Raw genomic sequence first — 23,981 nt, 5'->3', positions numbered from 1 at the left:
CACTGGGTTTCTTCAGGGGAAATGCGTAGGGTGTAGAAGGGAAAATAATAGGAACAACCATGACCTATTACTGCAGTTCACAAGGCTCTTAAAGACGGCAGCCCCACCAGGCTGTGGCATATGGGAGTCAATAGCAGCATCTCATTTCCACAGAGTGGGATGGAGTTCCATTACCAGACAGGCAAATGGGGTAGTTGGCAGACAAACAAATTACTATTGCTCTGTGAACCTGAACACTCAGACCAGAGTTTCCCACACAGAGAATCCTGAACAACTGACATTTCACCAGCCTTTCCCTTTCCCTTTCCCCAAGAGGGCTTCATGCACTCAGGAGGACAGAGCAGAGGCTTCGAAGTCAGGCCACTGCACACACCCACAGGCTGAGCTCTGGCCTGTTCTGGGGTCTGGTTCATATTATGGTCACACACCGAATCTGACCCTCTAGACCAGAATTTGCAAACTCAAAATATGGCCTCTTCTGCTAGAACCTGTTTGCAGGACAGGTTATGATTTTAAAGGAAATACAGCCCCAATCTCTCACAATTGCAGCCCAATAGTGAGTCACAGCACCTACAGGGTGGTGTGCCCTATCATGTCACCCATGTCTAACCGTTATCAAGAACAACAGAACATTAAACAGCAAATGCTCTGTAAATATGAAATGGCTGTGTTAGGAAAAGGGATGGTGTAATTTCTGCCCCCACAGGCTTTGAGGGGTGACCCACAGCATCAAGTAGGAAAGGACTTGGTACCTGAGTTCACTCTCTGGGTCCTCTTTGGACCAGCACTGCTGCCTCCCACCACAGGACTTGAAGATGCTAGCTGGGTGTTCTCACCAATTCCTCCTACCGTTCTTTTCCTAAGGAACAATGAGGACACAGTTAGTGACCGGAGGCAAAGGCAGGCTGACCTGTGCACTGACAATTAAACCAGAGCTGTGTTTAAAGACAGGCATCCACATGCTAAGTAGTTGTTGCCCAGAATTCTTGATTGATTTCATGGCTCAGTGTGTAAAAGGCACTCGCCATCAAACCTGATGACCATAGTTAGATGCCCAGGAGAGAACTGACTTCCACAGTTGTTCTCTGACCTCCACATAAACATTGTGGCAACACCCTCACTACATGCCCGCCACACACACATAAGTAAGTAAACAAACAAACAAACAAACACATGTAAAAACAATTTAGTTGCCGGCTGGTTGCGCCCCCCACAAACAAACAAATGAATAAATTCATGTAAAAAGCAATTTAGTTGCCAGGTAATGGTGGCCCACATCTTTAATCCCAGAACTTATGAGGCAGGAGCAGTCAAATCCCTTAGTTTAAGACTAGCCTGGGCTACAGAGTGAGTTCCAGGCCATCCTGGACTACACAGAGAAACTCTGTCTCCAAAAACCAAAACCAAACCAAATCAAACCAAACAAACACATAAACAAAAATTTAGTTAGTTCACTTTGAAATCTGAGTTAATTGCCAATTTTAAACGCATGCCCTGTTTGAGGTGAAACCTAAGTGCATATAATAATACTTAGATGGACCAACTCCAGGCAGCCTACACAATTATTATCTTCCTCACTGCTTTAATGAAATCAGGAAGCCATGCAGTAGGTGAGAAATATCTTTTATGTTAATTTCTTAGAAACTGGGTTCTTTTGCTCATACAAAATACAGTTTGGCAATGCCCAGGAGACTTCTACATGTCACCCGCTTTATCTTTAACATAACAAACAAAAGAAATTATCTTCATGAATAGAAATTTAGAATATATTTTATTAACTTTATACAATATTGCCGTGGTTCTGATTTTTAAATACCTAAATTATTTCTAAGGGTACTATCAAAGAAAGAATGCGTTTTAAAACAAATGAGAGAAAGCTGGAGAGATGGAGAGAGCTAGAGAACTAGGTGCCTGGCTGTAGAAGCCATTGTTTCTGATGCTAAGCTTCAATTCAGAGGCCTCATTAAATCCAGTCTATAGCAATAACAGCCGAGGTGTTAATGGGTGGCAGTGAAGTGTGGCAGGGAATGAAGAGACCCTCAGGGCTCTCCAGTTTACATCAGCCACATGCAGCAGAGTTACCATAAATCCTCTAAAAGACACTACGCTCCACTTCTCACAGGCTACCTGGAGATAAGTCAGCATTCAGAGTGCTCAGCCAGGGGACAGAGAGGCCAGTACCCGCCTCCTACATAATACACATGATCTGCAAAGCACAGTTAGAGCAGATTCTCCTGCTTTCCCTTGTGAGAACACAGTAAACCAACATACCCATACACCATTAACACATACACACACACACATACACACACGCACAAACACACACACACACACACACACACACACATACACACATGCACCCGCACGCTCAAATGCATATATTCTTGAGTCTGGACACACATGTGCACAATTCACACATCTGTGCACATGCATGCTCACATATGCAAACATATACACACATGCACATTCATTCCCACATGTGCATGCACTCACCATGAATCACACATGTATTCACCCACATATACAGTCCTACACACACACACACACACACACACACACACACACACACACAGACATGCATTACAGATGCACACAATGCTTTCGTTTCCTCAACAATGACTGCTCCTTTATCTACAGTACGTTTGCACCTGTAACTTTTACATGACAGTGGCAAATGTCATAACTGCTGTCAGTCAGTCCTCCCTTCAAGGAGCCCCCTACTTAGGCCTTCCTCAGGGTTAATACCTTCTCTGCAGCTCAGAATCCAGAGCCCCAGTCTTGCAGGACAAGAGGAGTCAGAGTGCAGAACCTTGTCAGCTCTCAGCCGCTGAAGGGGTATCTCTGTAATCTGGCTTTTCTTAACATCTGTGAAACTGGTACCTGCTCTCCAGGTCAGATTATGGGGAAGCAATGAGCATGCAAATTTGAGGTCCCTGATTTTTAAATGGTAACACTGTTCTTTCTGGGGCCATATGGGGTCACAGGGCTGGGCTGAGTCAGCAGTGGAAGGAGGTCTTCTGAACAACAGACCCATTGGTGATCACCTCTCTACCTAACAGTCATGATGCTGGGATAAATTTAAAATTGATCCTTCCTTAGCACCTGTTAGGGTTACTGTTGCTGCAATGAAACACGATAACCAAAGCAACTTGGGGAAGAGAGGATTTATTAAGCTCATTTCATATCACTGTTCATCATCAAAGGAAGTCAGAACGGAAACTCAAGCAGAACAGGAGCCTGAGGCAGGAGCTGCTGCAGAGGCCATTGGTGTGTTGCTACTTACTGGCTTTCTCCTCATGGCTCGCTTTCTTACAGAGCCCAGGATCACCTGTCCAGCAATAGCACAACCGTGATGAGCTGGGCCCTTCTCCATAAATCACTAATTAAGGAAATTTCTACAAGCTTGCCTATAGCGAGATCTTATGGAGGCATTTTCTCAATTGAAGCTCTCTGCACTCCGATGCTTGTAACATGTTGACATAAAACTACCCGACAACACTCAGACTTTTTCAAAGAATTTCCAGTGCCCCGTGGTGTACTTGGCACAAATGGCTTTTCTGTAGGAAGCCGCGTGGCTGATTCCAGGCATTTCTTCTTCGGCTTGGGCACATTTGATGCTCTGAGCATTGGTTGATGGCTTTAGGAATGGCTCTGGAACATTTTCTGCCTCACAGGGGATGATAAGGCCCTTCCAGTTTCAGGCCTGTGAGGTGTGTCCTGTGTGGTCTGAGCTCCTGGGGCCAGCACCTGACTTGGTGCCCCTTCAGCCCTGCAGGCCTGACTTGCCTGAGGCTTCTTAGGACACAAATGCCTTTTGTATAAGAGGCTTCAGCTGTGAGGAACTGTGTGTGGGCTACCATCACAGCTTTACTTCCACTCCACTGGAAATGATTTTAGCTTTTGTAATTTTTTTTTCTTGATTGTAGGAGCCAGAAATGTCAAAGACAACACAAAACCTCCCCACAGAACAAAAACACCTGGACTCATAGGGGCTCATTGAGATTGAACCAAAAATTAGGCCTAACCTAGGCCTTCCACATATATGTTACAGTTATATAGCTTGGTGTTTTGGGGGGGGGAATCCTAATGGAGGGATTATGGGCTGTTTCTGACTCTTTTGGCTGCTCTTTGGACCCTTGTCCTTCTGTTGGGCTGTCTCATGCAGTCGATATGAGGGGAGGTGCTTAGTCTTGCTGTAACTTAATATGCTACATTTGGTTGCTATCCCCAGGAGGTCTTCCCTTTTCGGGGGCTAAATGGAGGGGGAGTGTGTGAGAAGGGAGCTGGGGGAAGGACTGGGAGGAGAGGAGGGAGGAGGGAGGGAGGAGAGACTGTGGTCAGGATGTGATATGAAAGAATAAATTAATAAGAATTTTTTTCCTTTTTCAGAGTTCCACATGAGCCTAGGCTAAAACATGGGGGACATGTTTTGACAGTACATCTTCCTCAGGCTTGCAGTGCTGAACAATAAGACTCAGACGACTGCCTGCCAGTCCTCGAGAAGCAGAGGGAAGAGTAAATGTCTCGGTGGGCTGAGCTGGAGTTAATAATGAGACCTCATGAGACACAGCCCAAAGACTCTGTCCTGAGCATGCCTTGCTTTCCTAGACTGGTGTCCCAGCACCATCTGGACCTAAAAGGCAATTTCCAACAGGACTTCCTTCTAGTTTAGTGGTCACGTCTGGAGTCCAGATGGTGGTGAGGAAGCAGTGCATCCCAGCTATCCCAGCTGCCTGTGGGAATGAACATCACTATGACTTGCATACACATCTCTGCCTCCTCTCCCTGAGTTTCTACTGATTTCTATCAGTAGACCACATTCCAGGCCACGATGAAGGACCTGTGCTAATAATTTATGGGAACCCTCTGGTTCCCCGTCTTCCTGCAGGAGCTGCGTTGTGTTTCCCCTCATGCCAAGTTAGCCATATGTTAGGAGCCCCACTCCCATGCTTACGTACGTGCACTCTGTTTTAGAACAGCTTGTGAGATGATAATTCAATTTTCTTACATCTATGAAATTCAAAGTATGTCCACTTCCAGATTTCCAAAAGGGAAAGGAAGGAACCTTTACAGAAAATAAAGACTATAATAAGCCAGGAAGGCACATTTCAACAGAGTCTGTGATGATGTCTTAAGGAGAGGCAACAGGACATCAGAAATGGAGGGTGGTAGCAAAACTTTTCTTCCAATGTGTTTAAATGCCAAGCACCTTTGTGTATGTGATTAGAGTCCAAATCAATTGCAGATTTGGTCACAGAGTCCAATATTTTGTGCATTGGTGTGCATTGGGCGGTTCCGAGAGTCCAGATCTCCTTGTCATGTGCAGATTTTCCTATCGCATTGCCTGAGCTTCATTCTCCGTACAGAATACCAGATAAAAGCAACTCAGGGGTGGAAAAGGTCTAGTTTGGCTCACATTGCCATGCTGGAGAGCATCATAGCAAGGAACTCACAGTGGCGGGGGCCTGAAGTCACATCCACGGCTGAGAGCAGAGAGAGTGACCCCAACATGCTTGTCTGTCCTCACTTCACTTTGTCTTGGTTCAGTTCAGGACTCAGTCCATTGTTAGAACATGGTCCAGGGTCCAGGAATTCAGTTGTGTGAGGGCAATTCCGAGTGCTTGTAAGAACATTCCAGAAAACGAAAAGAAAACAATCCCAAAACAAAAACAAACAAAAGCCAAGAGTCTTGTGGCCTCAGTTTCTTTAAAACAGAATTACTCTTGGAACCTGTTTGCAAGCTTCTCCCAGGTGGATCGGATGAGAGCAAGTTTACTTCAGATTATTCATTATTGCTTGCTATTTTTATTCAATTAATGTTTAAACTATCCTTTATATGCCTCTATGGAAAAACATGTTTTGCCACATGTGGCTTTTTCTTGTGATTATATACAGTTTGAACTCATAAGAACTCGTGTGAATGCTCTTAACCCTTCAAGTATAAATTGTCTGGGGCTCTGAGTAACATTGGCTATTGCATGAGACTTCAGTCTGCCTCCTTTATCAGCTCTCTTCTCCCTGGTCCCATAAGCAATACTGGTGACAGTACATGAAATGGTGCTTCCCCACATTCCAGGGAGGTCTTTCTAACTCAGTTAATCCAACTAAGAAACTCTCTCAGAGACATGCCACAGGACAACCTAATCTACACGATCTCTTACCTGGGTTTCCTTCAAAGGCAATTCTAGATTGTGTCAAGTTGACCAAGCTTAGCATATCACAAGAATCTCCCTAGACCTTGGGTAGGATTGGCGCCGATAATGAAATCGTGATTGACTGAGGGACCCTTGTTCCAATGGATAACATGAAGGAGACCTTTACACATATGGAGGTATCGATAGATAAAGACATCCCGTGTATAATAAACTTAAATGTGTCCCTCAGTTCAGATCTGTATTCCTAGTCTCCATCTTATGGTAATCTCACTGATGATGCATAAAAGGCCTCCTGAACCCACAGTGGTGTGACCAGAGCCACCAGGATCCTAACTCAGTGCCTAGGATGGGATATCAAGGGCTTTATCCTGATGGTTAGCTATGGTAGAGGCAAGGCAAGTGAACTCCCAAGCAGGTTTAAGTGGGTCTACATGGAACACCCTTGTCAGGAATTTGGCAGCATGTGTGCTAATTTTGAATATGCATATGCTGATTTAACAATTTTAGCTCCTGGTGTCTACCAAATATGTTTTAGTCACACGTGTGCATAAATGCATGTTAAAAATTGTCATTACAGTATTGCATATAATCAAAAATCTTGAGCGAAGTGAACCAATTCAATGATTCTAGCTAAAACATGAATCTAAAATCAATCCCTGTGTCCAACAAACAAGACGACAAAACTAATGCCGTAAGGGACACTGTTGAGGCACAGGACACAAGCCAAAGCACAGCGCTATACCTTGTGCTTCTGTGAGTAAAACACACAGGCACAGAGTGCCAAGGAGGGCACACACAGAACCACTGGCCAACAGAAGTCCTGCTCAGAAAGACAAGCGAGATTATGGGGATGGGAGAGCATGCCTACTTTTCTCTGTCGATCCTCTGTTTAAAACTTGATTATGAAAGCAAATTCATGCGCATTTATGTAACAGACCAAAATAACAATATCATATCCATTACTAGTTTCAAAGATATGCATTTTAATGCTGTAAAGAATGATAGATGAACTTAGGTTAAAAATGTATACTTCCAAAGTTATGATAATTGTATGACATTTAAGCCATTCACTGGCACAAGGTATAGTTTAAGATTGGTGCTAGGGTCTATTGTTATTCGCACACCAGGGAACATCACACCAAGGAAATTACAGCGAGTCTCTACTAGAGCATTGTGGCATATTCTTCCAGATTAAACAAAAATGATACAGGCAATTAAAAACATCGATAATTAAAGCTAAGAATAATCAGTTCTGGGGAACATCCCTATTTTCTTTAATGGATGCTGCAGCAATGGGAGGACACTTGGCTGTCCATGTTCTCATGCAGACCATCCATGAAGAGTAAGGATTTATCGCCAAGACATTGTGCTAGCAATGGACACGCTCAAGAACATAATAACTCTTCATGCAGAGTTTGAAAGGTAAAGATAATAATAGCCAAAGAGGACTGTCCTAGGTTTTATTCATCCTATCTCATGGTGTCTGGTTGTGTAAGTATAGAGGGAATAAATCTTTATACACAGACTGCTGATCACTGCACCAGCATTTGACCCTGGAAATGGTCCATCCATCCGTTAACCTTTCTAATTGCTAGTGCCCTTTGCCAATTGACAGGCCAAATGGTTGTTCTTCTCCCTGAATCTGCAGCTTCACAAGAAGTAAATACCAAAGAAATCACAAACCAGAAGACACTAACATTGTTTGCCTTCTTTTCTTTCATGGAAGTCCTTTGTTTCCACCATGATGTCCCCTTTTGCTGAGCTCTTGTCACTTCCATACCTGTTCCTTAACTGTCTCTTATTCTTCCATACTCTTAGAAAAATTCCTCATGGTATGTCACATGCTCACCATCTATATACATGTTTGCAATACTGTCATCACATTATATTCTTATACCTGGATCATAATTTAAAATTTAAAGTGACTTTGTTCACAAACTTGTGGATTGAATCTTGCCAATTACATGGGTGAGGAAACTGACCCCATAACACAGACAGACAAGATATAAACAGAGCTTGGGAAGAAAGCATGCTCACTCTGGTCTTGAGGTCTCCTAAAGCTTGGTTATACACCCAGTTTGTAGGTTATATTGCCTTCTTGGTTCCCCTTGGAGGAGAATAGATTTTCCTTGGAAATTTTATGTATTTAGGTTTCAAATGTTATCCCATTTTCTCCTCCCATACTCCTTCCCTCCCCCCCCACTTCTATGAGGATGTTCACATTCCCACACACCCACCTACCCTAACCTCAACACCCTGGCATTACTCTCCATTAGGGAAACGAACCTTCATAGGACCAATAGATTTTTATGTCTGGGCTCCCCACTCCCCAAACCCTGCCATTATTCTATGTGAACTTCAAAAAGTTGTCAGCCTTTATATTACATCTCAACATTTCTTTAGTCGGATATTTTTAAGATAAGTGTCCAGTTTCAGCAAGATAGCCATCTTCAGATCAGTCCCTCATATACTCTGAGTTATGTGTGCAGATGGGTTCCAGCTTCCTTCTCACTCCCCACTTTTGCTGTCACTAGCCAAGATACTGAGCTTCTGGGAGACAAAGATCACCAGGAACCAGAAGAATTGTGTTAAAAATATCAATTAGAAAGCAGTAAAATAGGCTGTGAATTTTTTTATGGCATCCAGCATAGCACTTAGGACACATATACACTTGTAAATATTTACTCATCAATTGGAAAAATAGAAATATCTAACTGCCATTACCACAGACAAAGATGGAGCCCAGCACTATCTGAATCAGCTGCAATATCCTAGTTGTGAGTGTATGTGTTAGAAAATACCTCAGGTATACAAAGTGTGCATGGGTATGGGGTGGGTAGGTACACAGGCTCATGCTCAACTCTTGTTACTGAGATATAGCAATATCCAGGATGGTGTTATTAATTACTCACCTGATTCCAACATTTCTGCAGAGTTGCTGGATAGGCAAGTCATTTGCAATGGTAAAATTGCTTAAAATCTAGATAAATTGTCTTTTGTGGGTTGTGATTGCAGAGTGTGACTTATGCAAGCAGTTAATTCAACTTAAAGGAACGGTGCACATGAGTAGAAACAATGAGGGCATGAGTGCATGTGTGACACTTGCTGTAGACATGCCCTGCTGTGCAGAGTCAGGGCCTGGGGCCAGGCAGGACTTACAGCTACAGCCACTGCTCTTACAAACAAGCTGCAGAAGGGTATACATGGGACAATGAGATTCCTCCACACAGCTATGCCTGCTCCTCCAGCTCACTCCTTCCCCTGTGACCAAGAACTTTCAAAGATGGAGTTTCCACGTTAACTCCTTTATCCGATCCTCAAAATAAACTTGAGCACAGAGCAAGGAAAGTTCAACTAGCTCTGTCTTGTAGAGAAGCTGGTTTCCAGGAAGGTGATCTGAGATTACAAAGCTAGTGCAGACTGGAAGCTTCCTAGCAGAGCGTGGCCATGTTCCCTCCCTACCATTGGCTCCAGGATTGTGTGCAAGTTTTGGGACAAGAATTCACTGTGCCCCAAGGCTTAGCTCTATTTATCCTCTGGGAACCCTGGCCAAAGAGAAGTAGTTTCCCTCCTGTAGGATCAGCCTTGAGGAACTTGGGGAAGGGAAGATTTTCAAAATGTTAAACCAGTATATGTTAACTCTTCAAACCAAACACCAGAAGTGATTCCTTTCAGTATTGCTTTAAAGAATTTAAAGTAGAATCAGTCCTGGAAGAACTAGAATGTAGAGTCATTACAAGGAGGATAGTTAAAGTTTTGTGGAGTAGTTGTTGACTCATTCCTTCCCTCCCTCCCTCCCTCCTTCCCTCCCTCCCTGCCTCCCTCTCTCCATTTGTACTTCCCAAATTCTTTTTATAAGCAAGGAAACCGGAGATATCACTCAGTGGATTCAGGAAGAGCTAGAAACAAGGAATCTAAGAGGCATAACTACTTTCTATTTGGCTATTCCCTTCAGTTCTCTGGGAAGGAGTTGTATTTGGGTAACTACTGACTCCCTATCAAAGCATAATGGACCAGCAGGGAAGTCACTTACACTGACCTGCCTGAGAAAATCACAGGACATAGGATAAAGAATGCACAGCCTGGCCCCATGTAGGCTCAACTCTAACTGAGGAGAGAATAAGGGAGGCCATCATATTCTTAGTTAGAAATACCTTGGCAGAGCCAAGCTTAATGTCATGCTCACCCAGAGGTGAACAGATTCTCCCTGGATCTGCCAAGGTTTGCAGGTAAGCAGGAGATAGAACTTTGAGGGGGTCATACCATCAGCAAATATCTTAAGACAGGAAGGCATAAGTAACTTGGTGTACTGGACAATAAGCCTAAGGGAACGTGCATTTTATTCTTGGAGGCAGAGGCTTGGTCCAGGGTAGGGAGGGCCGAAAGGAAAAAGCCTTGAATAGTGTGAATAGTGGATCTACAGAGAGGGCTCAATGGGCAAGGTGCCGTGTAGGCATGAGGACCAGAGCTTGATCCCTGGAACCCTTGTGAAAATGTCAGGCTCTGGTAGCATGTCTTTATAGCCTCTGGGGGTTAGAGATGGAGTGACCCCGGCAGCTCACAGAACATCTGGGACTAATAGGCCAAATAAGAGACTGTCTCAAAGTACAAGGCAGAATAACGCCCAAGGCTAGCTCCTGGTCTCCACATACACAAGTGTGTGCATGCATTGCTCCCTGTACATACACACGTCCCCACCTCTACCCTCTAATGTAAACCACAAAGAGCAAGAGACTGAGTACAACTTTCTTTCCATGTGAATTCATCAAGTATTCTAGCCCCAAGGATGCATGCTTGCTTGCATTCTTGCAATGCTAGATATAACTCGGATAAACTGCACCATATGCAGACAAGCCATTCTCCAGGCTGGTACCCAACTGTGAGGTAGATTGAACCCACTCTTCTTGACAACCCTCATTCCTCATTAGTGAATACAGAGCTCGGTCACATTACTCATCGTCTCTGCTAGACAGGATTGTGAGCACATTCTTCCAGAAAGGCCGGACGCTGGCAGACAGGATCTGCAGTTATGACCCAGTGAATCCCAATTTGTCAGCCTAAGTTTTTAGACCACAGGTGCATCAAGGCCCCATGCAATCCCCTTTAGCCTACAAAATGAAGATCCCTGGGTTATTTCCTGCCTTCACAACATGTTCATTTTTCACACTATTTTTGCAAAGCATCACAGAATTAAAAAAAAACACTCTATATTTACAAGCTTGCTATGAAGTGATCTGATAAACAAGCTCTTAAATTTGAATTCTAAAATGTTGCCAGATTATAAATTAACATCGATGTCAATAGCAAGAGCCATTTCATAACAAGTTCTGATCTCCACTCTGCTCTATGTAACGTTCAACATGCAAAACCAACCTACAGCACTACTGTTTCTACCAAACCGACTTACAAAACCTGGCCATTATAGCTGTGGGCGTCTTGGGTGGTTAGACTGTTTAGTTAAAATAATTAGAAATTGTTCTTGAGGGAGGCGGAAGAAGCAAGCACTTAAAAAATAATTTCCTTCATTGTTCAGTCAATGTAGATAAATATAATACAAAGATAAACAAAACATAAGCCCACAAAATTTGCCAACCTCTATAAGTTTACTGGCCAAGCCTAGAAAATGCACATCATCATGAGACCTTGGGCTACCAAGCTCTTCAGAAAGGTAAAGGTACTCACTTGAGGCCTCCTATCTCAGGTCTGCCATAGATTTAACACCACTGCTAGTGGTGCTACAGGCCAATTACATGCTATTCAGTGTCTTGGGGACACAAAGAAGGGAGGAATGACTGTTGAGAAGTGGCTGAGTAAGCGCTCCACCAGGTCATTCTAAGAGACGTTTCTCTGAACAGAACCAGGGACACAGCCTCCCAGCAATTTCCTCTCCGTGAGTGTATCCTCCAGGAATGTGTGCCCCATACTCTTGGTGTGAAGACACAGGCTTCCCTGAAGTCACGCTGGCCTGTGAATGTTCTGACCTGTACTGTCATATACTTACTGTTACATTCATGCAAACTTTAAAAGTCAATAAAATGCAGATGTTTTGAGAAAACTTACATGAAAATATGGAGATAATAATTAAGAGGTAGTGATTGTTCTCTGCCATAACTTAAATTTCCTTTCCTCCAGTTTTGTTTTTGTTCCCTTGAGACATCCCAGAATAACCTCTAACTTACTACATAGCCATGGAGGACATTAAATTCCTGATTCTTCTACCCCCACCTCCATTCCAAGTGCTCGGATTATAGGCATCCACCGTAACGGATGGTTTACATTTTCTTTTTATGGCAGAAGTGTTAAGAACAGAAGCAGGTAAGGAACGTACCCAAGGCCTCAGGATGGACCAACCCTCACTCCTGCACCACAGTCCTTCCCAGTGAGGATCCTGTCCAGCAGCTGAATGGAATGTCAAATAAACACAAACTTGGCCTCCAGGAAAGATGGTTTGGTTGTTTTCCTCTGTGAGTATAAAAGAGTGTGAATTGACCTTCTCTGAGCAACTGTGATGTTTATGTGAGGAGGAGAAGCCTACCCTGAGACAAATGCTAGCAGTGTGGGAGGGCTCATGTGGTGTCCTCTAGAAGCTGATCGACTTTTGGCTATTCCTTTTGATGTGTGTTCTTGGACATATACTCCAGATATGGGCATCTCCTGTGAAGTCCAAATACCAAAGGCACATACACCAGCTGAATATATATATACTATATCCACCAATCTATATATACATATATTAAAGAGGGATTTATTAGATGGTTTACAGGTGTTTTGGGGCTAGTCAGGCAATGGCTGTCTCTCAGTGGGAAGTTGAAGGATGTAGTTGGTCCTTCCACTAGACTGGATGTCTTAGCCTGTCTTTGGTCTGTGTTCCAGTTCCAAAGAAATAGGTTCTAATAGCAGTAAAAGAATAATTCATCAGCGAAATAGATGAACTTGCCAGTGAGAGTGAGGGCAAGTGGGCAAAGAGCAAAAGCTTTCTTCTTTTATGCCACTTGATGTTGGCTTCCTCCAGAAGGTGTGGCCCAGATTTAGGGTGGGTCTTCTGAACTTAAATGATCACGATTTAGCAGGGGTGTTCTTACCTCAGATGATCCAGTCAAGAAAAATTCCCCAGAGGTGTGCCCAGCTGCACAAGTTTTACTTGATTTCAAATGTAGTCAGGTTGACAACCAAGATTAGCCATCAGACCAGCTTCAAGAGGCTGGCAGGTTATGTACTATGGATAGCTACAGATGTTTTCTCTCTCATTGAGTTCAGTCTTTATGAATAAAGAGAATTGATGAACACAGCTGCAAGCTGCATATACAATCTAGCAATGCCCTCTCCAGAGGAAGCAAGGTGTACCAGGACAGCTCAAAGGAGTGCATTTTACCTAAGCATTTTCTGTTTCTGATCCCCTTCTTGAGGCATTACCAGAGGAATGTCTGTGTGTGTGTGTGTGTGTGTGTGTGTGTGTGTGTGTGTGTGTGTGTCCCAGAGATTGATATCTGGTGTCTTCCTCACTCATGCCTCACTATCTTTTTTGAGACAAGGTCTCTCGCTAAACCTGATTCCTCTAGGCTAGCTGACCCAAGAACCCCTGGATTCTCTTGTACTTGTCTCCTGAGCACTGGGGTTACAGGCGTGAGCTGCCATACTGACGTTTTTACATGAGTGCTAAGGATCTGAGTTGAAGTCCCTGTGGCTCCATGGCAGTCACTTAAAAATGGAGGCACTGCCCCAGTCTCAGTTTATTTATTTTGATTTTGTGTGAATGAGTGGTGAGCTTGTGATTCTCTATGTGTATATATGGTACCTGTGGAGACCACAAAAGGGTATCAGATCCCCAGGAACTAGAGTAATTGTGAGCTGCCACATGGGTGCTGGGGACAGAATCCAGGAACTGTGCAAGATCAGCAAATACTCTTAACTGTTGAGCCATCTCTTTCAAAGGCGTGACTCACAGACCTTATTGAACTTTAGCGACAGTGTCTGTGCTCAGTCTATCTTTTTGGACGGTAGGCGGAAGGTGAGGCAGGCTGCAGCCAGGTAAAGCTAATGTCAGAGAACACTGGTGTTCATCCGGGCTTCACTTCCACTTAGGCGTTCCCTAAATCTACCCTTGACGAGTTTCACCAGGCACAGCTCCATCAGTTCCCCCTGGAGCTGCACAGACTGTACCTCCTAGAAATGTCATCTGCTGGGACTGCAATTACGGTCCTCCAGCAATCACAGGCACAATGCAGGATGGGTGGAATTCAGGTGAGCGAGAGAACCCGCAATCAAGCCAGGGAAGAGAGAACAAAGCCATTTTCTTTCATTTGCCGTCAACACAACCATCAGGCCTTAATTACAAGGCAAGTGTGGGGCTGGCGTTGAAAGGCTTATTATTATACAGTTCAGCTCCAAATCAGTTCTGCATTGATGAGCGGCACCCAGAGGAAGGCAGTGCAGCCCCAGTGAAAAAGAGCAGGCCCCAAACGTGGCGATGAGTGGCAGGGAGCATGCTCTGGGGAATTAAAAATAATTCTGCAAGGAGGGGAGGGTGGTATACCTTAGAGCCAGCTAAAAATACACTGTGATAGTCCTACATCCTTGTTTGCTGCATTCATCGTCAAACTCAATACAGACAGACGCACCGTGGCCAGAGCTGCTCCACATAGTATCGACAGCTCATCTTGAACCCAGCCTTCCATTCCAGCATCCCCAAAGATACTCGACATTTGAACGTGCAGACTATGCACTTGGTGGCTGTGTGGGCATGCATGTGCCTCTTCCTGTTGTGTCTCTGTGTATGTGCAGATGCCCATGGCATGTGTACATATTTATGTCAGGGCTGGGATCAAACTGTACAGCTGTTCCTCAGCCACCATTCTTATTGTTTTGAAGCAAAGATTCTCATTGGCCTGGGACTCATGATACAGGTCAGGCAGGGTGGAATCCACCTGTCTCTGCCTCTCCAGAACTGGCATTCCAAGTATGTCCCTCCACATGTGGCCTATGTATGTATACATGCATGCATTCATGTGTGTATATGTGCATTGTTGTGAAACCTGAGGGACTGAACTCAAGTCCTCATACTTTACTTGTGAGATATTCACTGAGTTATCATCCCAATCCTATTTCTAATTCTTTTTGAAAGAACTGAGAGTATACTTAAAAAAAATCCCTGTAGGTTCTTCCTCATGTATGTAGGTATACATTATTTATAATTTGTTTATATTAAATAAATAGTGTATACCGTACATTTGCTTGTTTCCACATTGAAACATTACATTTGAGTTTGAAATATCCTTTAGAGAACTAATCTGATCATGTTTACATGAAACCCTAACCATCTTTGAACATAGCCTGTTTAAAAAAAAAAAAAAAAAACAGGGCTTGGATTAGCTCAGAGAGCTTGGCTAGCATGCTCAAGACCGAGTTCATGCTTCAGTACTACACACAAACAAAGTGTTTTCTGCTAGGAATTACACATGTAAATGCTTCCTTTATATATCAAACACCAGTATTTATGCTTGAACTAAGCCCCACAGATACTTAGTCTTCATGTACTAATGAACTCTTGATGGAAGCCAAGTTCACAACTGACTTGTTTACAGCTCTGGATATGAACTCTGCTGTGGCCCTGGAGGTAGTGTTTAAGGTACTGTCAGTGGAGTGGGGAGTGACACTGTCCCCTCTGGGATTGTCTCTGACTGGGTGTGGTTTTATGGCACAGATTTGTCCTCAGGCGGATGGGTGTCACACAGTGTTTACTGTATCGAGATACCACTGGGACCTTACCAGACATCACCAGGTCGAATAATCACTTCACCTACTTAAGTGGCCTAGAAAATCATCCCTGGTTGGCATGCTGGACCAGACCTACTGAGAGCCATGCACCATATTGACAACCAGAGGGCAGTCCAGACCTCAGAGGAAGCCTGCATTCTTTGTAGTCCTTCCCTGTCCTGTGTTTTCCTGGTCTTTTGTGGTCCCTTAATGGGATCTGTCTCACAGATGATAATGTTCTCTGAGCCTGGTACTTATTTATGGATGAAAGGATTCAGGGACACTGGGAAAAGAGGCCGCTTTTGTTCCTACAGGCTGGTTAGATGCAGGGGTAGAGCTGTATATGGTGTGAGTTTTCAAAGGTCCTACCACGTATAAACATTTGGAAACTGTGTGCCTGGGAAACACTTGCTCCTCTGTCACAATTTTCTCCACCTCACCTCCTAAATGCTAGGATTATAGACAGATTCTACCATGCCTGACCTATCTGTATCATTTACACCTGACTGCAGGGTACTGTTCATAAGCCAAGACTCAGGCTCATTGTCCCCAAGCCTTCTGGAAAGCAGTTTGCAAGCTGCTTTTCCTAGAGCCTTCCTGCTTTCTGTGTATGCTCCACTAGGCGAGAAGATGACCTTGGCAAAGCCAGTTTGCACAGAGCTGCCACTAATCTTCTACTTAGAGCTTCAACAATTTCCTCTGGCCCCATGGAGCTTCTGTGACCTTGCTCCTACCAAGACTGCAGATGGCTCCGGACATTCCTCTCCCTCTCCTGATGCAGGAACAGAGAGTCTCCTAGAGAAGTTCTTGGAATGTGACTCCAGGCCTTCAGACAGCCTTGCACCTTTGTGGGGTGGCCAAGGTCTCCCTTGCCCAACAGTATGATCTTCAGATGCGTCAGGTAAAACCACTTTTGTAGTGTGGTGAGGAAGAACAGGATACTGCAGCACAAAACATGAAACACTGCCTTTCCCTAATAACTATAGAAAACATGGCTATTTTCCATAAATATATATTGCTCCTATTAACATGTTATGGGTTTTTAATTATTTTTAGTGAATAAATAAACAAATAAATAATACTTAATAATATCTCCATTTAAATTTTCAAGTGAAGTTACACCCATTATAAATGAAGACGCTGAAGACCATGAATGGGTCTGGTATCTGAATCTCTTCCTAGCATAACCCTAGGGCCATTTGTAGATCCCACACACAAACACACACTAAGCAAGCACTCTTTTGTGAAGGCCTCAGGGCCGCTTGAACAGGCTGCTGCCTCTGACAGTGCCAGCCCATCCACGACTAAAAAGAGTATTCCTCTGTGCTCTTAGATTTGATGGTATTCTCTGTATCTGTGGTTTTCTTAATTCATAGTATCAGTTTTTAATTTTCAAATATTTCTTTAACGCCACCCCATTTTTCTCACCATGAGAAAGTTGTTTGAAATTCAGAACTCATCTCCCTTATTCCCTGTGGCATCTCCACAGGACCTGGCATACAGGAAGCAGTCATTGTCTGATAGTAAATTGATTAAAGAGCGATCATATCTCAGAACAGGCCTTTCTGCACATACTTGGTGCTACCTTTTCCATAGTCACGTGGAAAGCAAGTTTCTTTGTCAATGTAGTGCCTGGACAGTGAACATGGTCACCATGGACACTTTCAGAAACTGGAATAGACGGGAGTTCAGGGAATTGTCTATGGGCACATTGTGGGGAGGGTGACATCAGAACTCTGAGGAGCCTGCCTGTAGGATCTCCCTCTGCCAGTGGGCTAAGATCTAGGCCAGAGGACACAGTGAAGCCAGCCTCTGAATTTATGAAGCAAATGCCATCGGGTTTTCATGAGGAACAGAGGCACAGGAAAAATGTCAGCACCACATCTTCTATGAAGGTTGGGGAGCTTCCTGCCAGGCAGTTTTTAATCTAACTAAGCAAACAGAGCAGCAAATGAAGCAACAGCCACAGGACTGACGCTGCCCATGGCTGTGTGGAAGTGCAGCATCTGGAGGTGTGTGTGACTCTCCCTTTCCCAGGACAGCAGACCCCTAGGGGAGGGGAAGTACTAGTGGAGAGAGTTTGGCTGAGGCCAGGGCAGAGAGAAGCAGGCTGCAGCTGCAAGGGGCACAGCAGGGGTTTCCAGTCTACAGGGGTGGGAGCACCAGGGGCAGGCTATTCAGACACAAAATGCAGAGTCAGGTCCCCTTTCTATCCCTCATCCTTCATCAGAAGACAGCAGGGAGAGAGATGAGGTTCCATGAGGTAAGGGACAGCTTGGTGACTGCTGTGTTCTGCAGCCATCTAGCTTCCTTCCTATGTATTTACGAAAAGGCCCTATGTGTTACAGGGTGGCCAGCAGTATGTATCCCAGGGAACTTTTGGGATTTATGTTTTACCCTATCTTTCCCAACAGTGTCAAATCTCTAGAATCAAAGGGCTGACCTACGTTATCTCCTATTCAACCAAATATGAATGCAATTGTCATAGAGTCTAAGTTTTGGGGGAAGCATCCAAAGCAGTCACACTTGGGGTGTGATCTAATAACACTGCCTGAAGTAAATCCTGTTGTGGATTGCCCTGGTGCCCTTTGTAGTTTTAGGCTAACTCTGCTTCCTCAAGAGGGGTGCCCCAAAGAGGAGTGGATTAGGTACTCAGGTGACTGCATGTGACCCTTCTCCCCATTCTAACTGGTCAAATAAAGGCTAGAGCCTGTGATTGGGCAGTGGAAAGGAAAGACGGGCTGGAAGTTTTGGAGAGGGTAAGAGAGGAAGGGACAAGGGGAGACAGAGGAGAGAGAGGAAGATGGAGAGAGAAGAGGGGGAGGAAGATAGAACAGAGGCATGTGGCCTGGAGGAACCGCAAGCAGCAAGGGATCTCATAAGTGGGAACAGAGTAATGTGGTGGTAGATCTGTTCAATCTAGGCACACAGCTTACAAATATTATAACTGAGTGGTGTGTTCTTCGTATGGGCTTATTGGGGTTGGGAATTTACCACAACAAATCCCTGCCTCTGAACTTTAGAAAAACCACCGCAAGAGTAAGAGAGAGTAGCATGTCACAATTGGGACAAGCCTCACAGACACCCACTGTTTTCCACTCCACTCCTTTCCTCACTGTTGAAAGGTAGTTTGGTATTTGCCACCTACTACTGCCGCTTGCTACCTCATCCCTCAGAAAAAGCCTCACCATTAGAACAATCAATAGAAGCCTGAGCCTAAATCCTGAACTGCCATGGTACAGGGAGCATTGGCTGGAACTGGCAGTGGGTAGTGGCTCTCACAGGCTCAGTTTACGTTCAATGGCTTTGTTTGCAGTCCTGACCATTCTGCCTTTCAGACTCTGATCTGATACCCTAGAGTACAAGTCAGGACAGATGCCCCCACAGCTCTCCTGTGAAGAAAGGCTCTTCCTGGGACCAGGGTCTAGGATCCAGGCAGGTTACTTTTATTTCAATAGTAGGGAACCGAGTGTCATTGGCCAGGCAATAGCCCTGCAACAAGTCACATCTGTCAAAGCTGGTGTGCTGGCAAAGCCTGCTTGTTAGAGCTAGAACTTCCAGTGCTTTCTACTCCCTGGCCCTTCAGGCTTTAACTTGGGGGTCTACGTTAGAATGCCATTTTTTTCCTCTATTGACCTTGGAGTGGAAGCAAGATAGCATTGTTAATTATGAATCTAGAAACCCTTGACTATTTTGAGAGATCACAGTGAGGTCACAGCTTCTAGTGCTAGAAGTGTCAGATGTGGCCTCTCACAAACACCCCATAAGGTCAGTCTTAGCTCCAATATTCTGGAACTCTAGTTTCATTATCCAAGGCGCAGATACATTTTGGTCTCTACATCATCACCACTGTGGTGTGTAACAGGCTATTGGATCAGGAAATATTGTGCCAACCTCTTACAGCAGTCCAGAGACACCCAATAACAAGAAGTCCGTAAGGTAGAAATGACTAACCATTCCCTCCTTGATCCTTACAAGCCCTGCAACAGACCCAGAGGTCTAGTCAAGACAGACTGTGCCCTTGCCCGTGTCTTAGCCTGCCTATGAGATCTAGACTATTAGAACGACTATAATATGAGTGAAAAGGATCCTGCCCCAGAACCTGGAAAAGGCCCATACCATGTGGTCCTCCTCACTCCTCCAGCAGTGAAGGTTGCTGATATCATCCTGTGGACCTACCACATCCAGCTGAAGGTTACAGACGATGACAGATGGGTCTTCATCAGGTTCTCTGACCAGCTAAAGGAAGATTGACTCAGGCCCTATAATTGTGGCTGTCCTGTTGCATCTTTTTTTTGTCTCCCCATGGAAAAGACCCCAAACCCTCATAAGCCAGGACCTTGGATATGAGAATTAAGAAAGACTCAAACCAAGGAGCTCATAGTCTATTCACTAAGACCCAACCCACCTTCCAGGCAGATTTCTGTAGAATATTGTACCAGAGGCTACTGAGGTGGTGGTGGTTCATTCATTCTTGCAGAGAAGCACACCCCCGGGGCTGTGAGTCTGGCAGTAAAGAGAAGGAACTCTGATTTATCCAATACTACACCTGCCTGGCTGATGAATCCCATCCCCAAGCTGCCAGAAGCTGGGTCAATACTATTGGGTTCAGTGGGGTTGCTATATAGAGTCTTCCTAGGGCTATAGTGATCCTCTCATAGACCAGAAAAGGAAACCATTATTACATACCTGTGGGTACTGGCATTGCACTCTCATATCTACAAAGGTTAGAGCCTGACAAGAAGATGAAGATCATGGATGGGAAACAAGTAGAACCTGGAGAGTCAGGTTCTACCTAAATGGTCCAGATTCAGGGATCAAATTTACTCTCCAAAAGAAACCTACACCTGGGGTCATCTGGCCCATTGACCCAAACTGATCGATCTTGGTAACTCTATGAGGGTGGCAAATCCCCAAACTTCAAATCCACCAGGAATTCCTTTGGTAACTTCAAAGATAAAGCTCTAGGAGAAAGCAGAAGCCAGCCCCTCAGTGTTCAGGGTGCTAAAAACTGTGTATCAGTTACTTAAACTTTCTCCACCAGACATAGATCAGGACTGCTGGCTATTCCTGGCCCCCAAACCCCATTATCATCTTGACATTAGAATTATTGAAACATATGTTATAATTCCAACACTAATAGGCTGAAAATGGGGCCAACCTAAATTCACCCTGGGGTACCTCCAAGGGAACAGTACCTGCTTAATGTCACCAAGATACCCACTAGATAGAAGATTCCTGTAGCCAAACATGGCAGGCTAATTCCGGGGATGGCAATTGAATGTACTTCCAGGCCTCAGAGACTACCTGCTTTGGTTGCATTAATGGCTTAACAAAGTATACATCTTCTGAATTGTTTACACTGAAGGAGACCCTACTTCTTTACATCCTTGTGTCTGTTCTACCTTAGGTAGTCATCCGTAGTGGAGAAGAGGGCAGAACCCACCTAAGCCTAGATTCTGGGCTTTTCTGTGTGCTATGAGCCATCCACATTCTCATTCTTCTGTTGGTGGGGGCAGGCATCATGGACTTTCCTGGAGCTTGAACTTAAACCCTACTTATGGGGGATACAAAGGAACTCAGCACTCAATAGACGTAGACCATCGAGAAAATTCTGCTTTCCATCTGGAAGCCAAGTTAGATTCTTCAGCTGAGGTTGTTCTTTAGAATCAAAGACGATTGGACCTGCTCTCTATGAGACAAGGAGGTCTCTGTATAGCACTGGGAGAAATTGATTGCTTCTATACCAATCAGTCAGGTATAATTAGAAAAAGTTTGGCCAAGGTCAGAAATAACCTTCAAGAGAGAGAAAGGAGATACTGAGAGTCTTAACAACTGATACCAATCTTTGTTCTACTGGTTCCCCTAGTTAAATACTCTACTTACAGCCATGGCTGGGCCATTAACCCTTTTGATCCTAGCTCTCACTATAGGACCCTGACTACTCAACTGCCTACTGAGCTATGTCAAACAAAGAATACATCGTTAAACTACTAATGTTAAGGAGATGATATAACCCCTTAATTCCTGATGAGTCCACAATTTAACTCATGCTCATTGAATCAGTGGGGGAATGTAGCAGGTTCCCCAGCAAGCTTCAGGCCTTAGCACAACTGATGCCATGATGGAAAGTACCCTTCAGGGCTTCAAAACTAGAACATAGTTCTGGGAAGTCCCTAAATGTAGTTGGTTTCTGCAGGTTTTCTTCTAGCTAGCTGCTCTTGCTAACTGACCTGTGTCAACCTGGGATGTAGTTTTGTGCTTAAAAGCTCAGCCTCAGGAAGACTCAGGATTGCAATTGGGTCCTGAACATACAGTGTAGTTACTGGTTATCAAATAAAGACTTTTCATTGATTTGAACCCTTGTCTGAGTGGTCTTCTCTGATGGCTATCTCACACAATCTAGGGTATAATCCTGGGGTATATACCTGGTATGCTACTTGTACCTAATAAATTCTTTTTAAAAAAAAGACAGAAGAATATGAATTAAAAATAACTTCTCAGCAGCATTCTGCTACTCATTATTTAATTATGTGATTTTTATCAGATTTGGAATGCTCCAAGGTTGAATAGATCAATAGTAGGTCAGTGTGCCTTGACCCCTGGGATGTGTGGATGTGGTTTTAGAAATGTGAGGCAGAACACTTTTCCTCTGCATCAGATTTGAATTCACATAATTTCTCAGAATACAAAATAGTTCAAGGTTGCCTTTCATAGTCAAGGCTTAAAATACTTAATATCCTCTATATATAGAATGATTCTAGTAGAAATTGTGTTTTTCTTCTTTAAGTCAGTGAAATGACCTTAGTTGTGATTCTGCTGCTTTAGGTATTAATACTGTTCCCTGCAGTGATAAGATTATTCACTCAGTGGTTTGCATTTTGTAGTTACTATACCTTGTCTTCATTAGAACATACCAGGAACTTTTTGATGCCAAATTTCCATCATCCTGAAAGTGAGATTTGAGGACATCTCCCTTTGAAGTACTGTGGACAGAGTTGGGAGATGGGGAACCATCTTTCCCCTGGACTATCATTTGCTACTCTCTGGAGAACAGAATTGTATCAGCAATGCTCTCTTTTGATGGTGTCAGTGGAAAACATTCTCCCTTCCTATGCTGGAGAGGAAGGGAAAAGAAGTTGTCTATCCAACATACAAGGGAAACTGTGTTTATGAAGCTATTCCAAAGCTTGACAGCCATAGGGAACATCCAGCCTCATCAGACATGAGCACATGAGCTACAGAATTGGTGCTGGAAGCGTTTTTGTTCCAGTGAACAGTCTTTAGACCTGGATAAGACAACCACCCCTGGAAGATTGGACAGGCAGTGGTATATGATCTTACTTGAGACGAACCCTCATACAAGAATAAGTAGAAAGATCATATCACCTCTCTGATGGCTACAGAATATAGCCATAGCTTGCACAAACATGAGTCATGGCGGAGAGAAGACTGGAGTAATGGCTCTTTACTTAAGTCTAGGCTCCTGCTTGAGAAATTTTTTGGAAACAGAATTGTTTCCAAATATGATCTGAGTGACTAAATAGAGAGTTATGCAAAGGTACCTGGTTGAGGACCTCCAATCAGATCTCAGGGTCCACTGGGAAGAACTTCAGAGAAATGTGAGATTTCAGTTAGGGCTGTTCTCTAGTAGGAAGGGAACAGGAAACAGTGTGGTTCCCATGGTAACTTAACCACTGCTGTGATTACAATAGGAATTAAGGTGCATGGAGTGAGGCACCCTATCCTTAACCCTGACACTCGAAAGACATGCAAAAACAAACATATGCCTGGATAAGACTGCACAGCACCAACTTCAGAGCAAAGTATCCTTCATGCTGTTCACAATTCAAGCAGAGTAGAATAAGACAGGCACTCGGCCAGATAGATCTGAGAAGCACCTCCCAAATGACAGCCAATAGAAAAGTCACATGGGGATATCTGAATAGAGTCAAGTTATCATTAAAACACTTAATGGGTTTAACAAAATGTTAAATTTTAGGGGATAAATAAAGTGGAGGCCAGGTCTGGTGGCACATGAATGTAATCCTAGTACTTATAAAATACAGGCAC

At 44.0% G+C, this 23,981-nt stretch overlaps 1 protein-coding gene across 46 annotated transcripts in view; it reads right to left on the bottom strand.

Moving 5' to 3' along the window:
- The window catches only part of Myt1l (myelin transcription factor 1-like), a 406,515-nt gene that overhangs the window by 289,145 nt on the left and 93,389 nt on the right, over positions 1 to 23,981 (bottom strand). For 41 of the 46 annotated variants that reach the window (XM_087552088.1, XM_087552095.1, XM_087552097.1 and 38 more), the window contains 1 exon segment: positions 753 to 859. The exons of the other annotated variants lie outside the window; for them this stretch is intronic. The gene's annotated coding sequence lies outside the window, so the exon portion shown is untranslated. 46 annotated transcript variants of the gene reach the window in all.

The sequence above is a fragment of the Rattus norvegicus genome, chromosome 6, assembly GCF_021556685.1.
Source record: "Rattus norvegicus strain SHRSP/BbbUtx chromosome 6, alternate assembly SHRSP_T2T, whole genome shotgun sequence".
Lineage (NCBI taxonomy): Eukaryota > Metazoa > Chordata > Mammalia > Rodentia > Muridae > Rattus > Rattus norvegicus.
Note: the sequence above shows the minus strand (reverse complement) of the source record. Positions and strands in the feature narration are given on the sequence as shown.